The 6,100-nt window shown below is 48.4% G+C and overlaps 1 long non-coding RNA gene across 1 annotated transcript; it reads left to right on the top strand.

The window, feature by feature from the left end:
* The first annotated feature begins 2,463 nt into the window (after positions 1-2,463).
* On the top strand, positions 2,464-6,094 carry LOC117038147 (uncharacterized). The gene is made up of 3 exons (XR_004425634.1): positions 2,464-2,594; positions 3,258-3,507; positions 3,604-6,094. It is a non-coding gene; the product is annotated as an uncharacterized LOC117038147 (long non-coding RNA).
* The last annotated feature ends 6 nt before the right edge of the window (positions 6,095-6,100 follow it).

The raw sequence follows: 6,100 nt of genomic DNA, 5'->3' as shown, positions 1-6,100 counted from the left end.
GCAGGGAAAGAACACCCAGTTCTTGGCTCTCCTGCCTGCCCCTTTGTTCCGGGCAGAGGTTGGGGACTGTTGTCCTGGCAACTAGCCCCTTCCCTCCAAAAAACAGCCCCTTGAGGTAAAGATTGGAGATACCTCAGATCTAGGGGTTTTGGCCAAAGAGGGTCCCCTGCTACCCAGGGTGGCAAAGGAGCCCCCTCCCCCAGCTGGCCCTGCCTGCTCAGAGCGCATGTGTCTCCAACCATGGGGGAGGCCAGGTCACCATCTTGAGATTGGAATGCCGGACGTGGGGGGGAGGAATGGGGGAGGACAGTCCCAGCGGGCAAGCATTGTGGTGGCAGCTGCTGCCCGCTCCCCCACCCCACCCCCTGTGTCCTGAGTTGGAGTCTGCAGCTGGTGTCAGTGGCTTTGGTTCCCGGGGATGTTATTTTTGGGGTGGGGGTGAAGGAGTGTGAGAGGCGTCTCTTGGGGCAGGAAGTGGGGCGGCCCCAGCTGTATTCTCCCGTTGGCCCACCTGGTCCCGTGGGCACCGCAGGCCATTGCACAGGAAGTGTTCCCAACGCCCGCCTGTGTGGTCCCCTGAATCTGGGGCCCAGAGGGGAGGCAGCCAGGGGGAGGGTGCAGGGACCACTATTGAGGGTCAGAATCTTCCAGAAGACCCCAGCTGGGATAAGAGGGTGCCTGTGAGTGACCACTTACTTTGGCTGCAACAGTTTGTAGATATCAGCTTGTTTAATCCCAGGTCTTCGGGAGGGAGAGGCTATTGATGAATCTGAGTTTTACAGATGGGGAAACTGAGGCTTAGACACAGAAGTGACACGCCCAAGGTCATGCAGCGAATAAACAGAGCTTGGGATTTATAGTGTTCCCTCCCAGATAGGCCCAACATAGGCCTCCAACCCTATAATGTGGATAGCGGCTCCCAACCAGGGCGATCCTTGGTGATCCTTGGGACGTCTGGAGACATTTTCGTTTGTCCTGACTAGGGGGTGCTCCTGGCATCAAGTGGGTGGGGACCAGGGATGCTGCTCAACACCCCACAGTGCCCAGGACAGTCCCACCCCAGGGAACAATCCAGCCCCAAATGTAGAGTCTTGCCAAGGGGAAAAAATAATACTAGTGATAATAGTTATGATTAAATATTGTCTCCATGTCACAGATAAGAAACTGAGGTTCAGGAAGCCTATATTTTAGACTCCCTGGCCTCCCTAGGTGAATGCTTCTCGAGTGCCCTTTTAAGCTTTGCCGTAAGGGCAACTGAGGCCCAGAGTGGAGATATAAATGAAGACTCAAACCCACAGCTCCAGCCCAGGGCCCTCTGCTCCACTGGTGTAGAAGCCCCCCTTTCGCACATGAAGCCTGCTGTGGCTGTGCGGGCTCAGAGCCTCCTGGGTCCCCATGCCAGCTCGGGACTGATGCTGAAGGACCCTGGCCAGCCATGTCACCGGCTTCAGCTCTGCATCTCTGTGATGGGTCCCTTCCTTTTTAGCTGAAGAAGTACTAATAAGAGGCTCTGTGCTTCACGAAGTAGGGGCCGCATGCGCAGTGGTTAGGGGATCTAATCCTGGCTGTGTGAATTTGTACAAATCACTACACTTCGAGTTGCTGCATCTGTAAAACAGATGTGGTGATCATTGTTCCTAACTCACCGATGATGGAGAGGATTGAATGAGGCGATACATATCTTAGTACAGTGCCTGGGACACAGTAAGCACCTTACAAGGGTTAGATACTATTAAAAATCTTTTAATTGTGGTAAGATACACACAACATAAAATTTACCCTAATTTATCTTAATCATTTTTAAGTGCACAGCTCAGTGGCCTTGAGTGCACTCACATTGTTGTGCAACCACCCTCACCGTCTATTTCCAGAACTTTCTCATCTCCTCAAACTGAAACTCTGTCCCCATTAAAGGGTAACTCCTCGTCCCCCTCCCCCCGCCCCTGGCCCCCACCATCTACTTCCTGTCTCCATGAATCTGACTCCTCTGGGGACCTCAAATAAGGGGAATCACACAGTGTGTGTCCTCCTGTGTCTGGCTTCTCTCACTGAGCATCATGTCCTCTCGGTCCACCCGTGTTGTAGCCGGTGTCAGGATGTCCTTTTTAAAGTTGAATAATCTTCCATTGGATGGATCACATTGTGTGTATCTTTTCATCCATCAATGGACACTCGGGTTGCTGGACCAGGATAGCGACAATGGAAAGGTTAAGAATCTAGACGGATTTTGAAGGTGGATCCAATAGGATTTGCCGAGAAATTGGTTGGGGAATGTGGTTTTTAAAAATAGATCCACAATTTTTTTTAAAAAAGTGAAGGCTAATTCTCTTCCCCGTGGGTGGGCTATACTTAGTGACTTGTTTCTCACAAACAAAATATGGAAGAGATGATTGTGTTAGTCACTTTCGAGACCAGGTCGTAAAAGGCATTGTGGCCTCCTTTCTCTCTGTCTTGGATCACTTCCTCCAGGGGAAGCCAGCTGCCATGTTGTGAGGACACACTAGAAACCCACATAGCAAGGAACTGAGGCCTCCTGCCAACAGCCCTGTGAGGGAAACATCTTGGAAGCAGCTCCTCCAGCCCCAGGCGAGCCTGTAAGCACAAATGCATTTTGTAAATCTCTCTCCCTGGCCGTTGAGAATGGGCTGTCGGGGAAAGGAGTGGCTACTGTAACAGTCCAGGCATGCATTGACGATGACCTGGATGCAGGTGGTGGCAGGGGAGATGGAGAGAAGTGGACAGGTTTGATAGTTATTTAGGAAGTAACCCAAACAGGACTTGGGAGAATAAAAGGGCCACGATGAGCCTTATGTGGGGCCTTCAGTGCAGCAGAGAGCTGAGGGCTGAGGGAGGGGCAGGTAGAAGTAGGGATGGGGGAGTGTGAGATGATAGGTTTAGCTGTAGCCACACTGAGTCCAGGTCCCAGAAGTGTCCCAGGGCCTCATTAATGTAGCTAGAAAAGTAGATTAGAGGTTCTCAACTGGGAGTGATTCTGCCCACGCAGGGGACACTTGGCAATGTCTAGAGACATTTTTGGTTGTCACAACTGGGGTGGCAGCGGAGTGCTACTGGCATCTAGTGGGTAAAATCCAGTCCTACAATGCTCAGTACTACTGTCCCCCATAAAAAGAATTATCTGACCCCAAATGTCATGGTGGTGGAGAAATTGTAGGGTAGATCAATAGCTGGAGTAAGCAATTCTCAATTTCAGTTGTTTACTCAATTAAATTTTATTTCTTGTGTATGTGACAATCAAGTGCAGATTGAGTTTCCTGGGCAGCTCTCCTCCAGTCCTCTCCAAGCAGCTGGCAAAAGGGGAAAGAGAGAAAACACCTGTGGGAAGTTTTTAATGGAGCTGGCGGGAAGTGACATATCATTTCCTTTTACATTCCATTGGCCAAATCAGTCACACGGCCTCACCTAACTACAAGGGATGCTGGGAAATGTAGTCCAGCCTTGTGCCCAGGAGGAAACAGTTTGATGGACATCGAGCCAGTCTGTGCCACGGTATTATTATTGTCCTAATTATTTCTGTTATTATTCAGACCTAGTAGTTTCCCGAACATATTCTCGTATTCTGTCTCAACTCTATTCTACCCACAGGGTCATTGGAGTGATTTTCAAACCTATTTTCTCAAATCCTTGCTCTCCCATCAACAGAGAAAAACACTCCAAGGATTTCCCCATAAGCCATAGGACAAAGTCCAGTGCCCTCAACCTAGTACTTCTAGAACTGAAAATGTTGAGCAAACAATGGGATACCGGTGTCTGCGAAAATGAACCTTGAAGAGCATCCGTATTTCAGGACCTGGAAGTGGAAGGGGGGATGGCTCTGCCTGGCTTCCTGGAAGAGGAGGCATTGATGCTGTAGTTTTGAAGAAGGCAGAAGCCCAAAATCTGAGAAGTGGGAGAAGGAAGAGAAGAAGGGTGTAGCATCAGGGAAGTCAAAGGAAGAGGACGTTTGAAGAAAGAAGAAATGGTCAGCTATAAGGCATGCTGGAGAGAGATTCGGAAGATAGCAGGTGTGGGGGTGGGTGGAGTAGGAAAAGCTCCTGCTCCAATTCAGGCAGCAGGTACAGAAGGAGTCTATAGGATCAGAAAAATCATTGTTTTGCAACCACCAGCGAAGTAAATAGTTTAAGCCAAGGGGCATCCATGGGTGCAAAACCCCATTGGGTGAAAGGTTGTAAGAGACAAAATGGTCACACAGTCCTGGGATATCCTTCTCACAGATTGCTTATCAATTACTGAGGCTCAGTGACACCTGTAATGGGGAGACACCACTGGAACCAAGTCATCAAGGTTAACATCACCAGTCAGGTGACAAAGCAGCATCCTGTGCCTCCCGGTACCATGCACTGAGGAGGACATTAATGCCACTTTTGAAATTGCTCAGGGTCAAAAACGCATAGCCTAAATCTAATCATGAGGAAACATCAGATTGTGGGAGATTCTACAAGATACCTGGCCCAGACCCCTAAAAATATGAGTCATGAAACACACAAAAAAGGTAGCGGAATGTTCTAGAAGAAAAGAGATGAAAGAAATGTGTCAGGAAAACACAACCTGTAACCCCCTTTGGAGCCTGGATTTGTCTCCACCTCCTTGCCTCTACCCCACCCTCCAAAAAAATCCCCACTATAAAAGATATTTGGTGAGAATGTAAAATGACGCAGCTGCTGTAGAAAATGATATAGCAGTTGCTCAGATAATTAAACACAGAATTACCATATGATCCAGCATTCCACTTCTGAGCATGTACACTAAAGAATTGAAAGCAGGGCCTCAAAATATTTGTACATCCATGTTCACAACAGTATTATTCATAGTGGCCAAAAGATGGAAACAAATGCCTATCAAGAGATGAATGGATAAACACACTATAGTGTCTATACAATGAAATATCATTCAGCCTTAAAAAGGAAGGACACTGACACCTGCCATGAGGACATTAAGCTCAGACACAGAAAGACAAATACTCTGTGATTTCCCTTATATGAGGTCCTCAGAGGCGTCAGATTCATAGAGACAGGAAGTAGATGGTGGGGGCCAGGGGAGCGGGGAGAGGAGGGAGTGTTTAAACTGACAGAGTGTCAGTTTGGGAAGATGAGAAAGCTCTGGAAATGGATGGTGGGGACGGCTGCTCAACAGTGTGAATGTACTTAATGCCACTGAACGGCACTTAAAAATGGTTAAGGTGGTACACTTTATGTTATGTATGTTTTACCGCAATAATAAAGACACATGGCACAGTGGGAACTTGGAATACGGAGCATATAGTATATGAGATGGTAGCGGTGGCTGTGTGTCAACCCTCTGAGAGTGATAATGGTACAGTGGTTTTCTAGAAGCTCCTGATTCTTAGCGTAGGGGGTGAGTCACAAAGCGTAGCAATGAAATGCTGTGATGCTTCAACTGGGAGAGAGAAAGAGGAAGAGAGCAAAAAACGGTCACTATCAACAGTTGGAAAATCAAGGGGGAAGACCACATGTCTGTTGTATCTTTCACCTCTTTTCTGTAAGATTGGAATTTTTCCAAGTAAAAAGTCTAAGATAAGAGAAAGACGAGGACAGTGAGGTGACAAGGACTTGCAAACCCTACAGGTTAATACAGTTGTTCTCTCCATTTTACAGATGGGGAAACTGAGGCCCCGAGAGGCGAAATCACTTGTTCCAAACCAGAGGGAAGTGGGGATAGGACACAGGCCAGGTGTCGTCAGGCTGGAGGGGACACCTTTGAACCAGGAGGTCTCAGATTCATCCCTGGTTGATCCAACTCACTGTCCTTCCCCCAGCACCCCAGTAGATGGTACTACCTCAGGGGTGGTCCTTTTGTCCTCTGCAAAGGGAAGACATACCCAAGGCAAGCCAGTAGGCGCACGAATGGATAAACACAATGTGGTTTCTATACAATGAAATATTATTCAGCCTTAAAAAGGCAGGACACTCTGACACCTGCCATGAGGACACGGTCCTCAGTGACATAAGCCAGACACAGAAGGACCAATACTGTGTGATTCCTCTTATGTGAGGTCCCCAGAGGAGTCAGATTCATAGAGACAGAGAGTAGATGGTGGTGCCAGGGGCTGGGGCAGGGGGAG

This window comes from Rhinolophus ferrumequinum, chromosome 18 (assembly GCF_004115265.2).
Source record: "Rhinolophus ferrumequinum isolate MPI-CBG mRhiFer1 chromosome 18, mRhiFer1_v1.p, whole genome shotgun sequence".
Taxonomy (NCBI): Eukaryota; Metazoa; Chordata; class Mammalia; order Chiroptera; family Rhinolophidae; genus Rhinolophus; species Rhinolophus ferrumequinum.
Note: the sequence above shows the minus strand (reverse complement) of the source record. Positions and strands in the feature narration are given on the sequence as shown.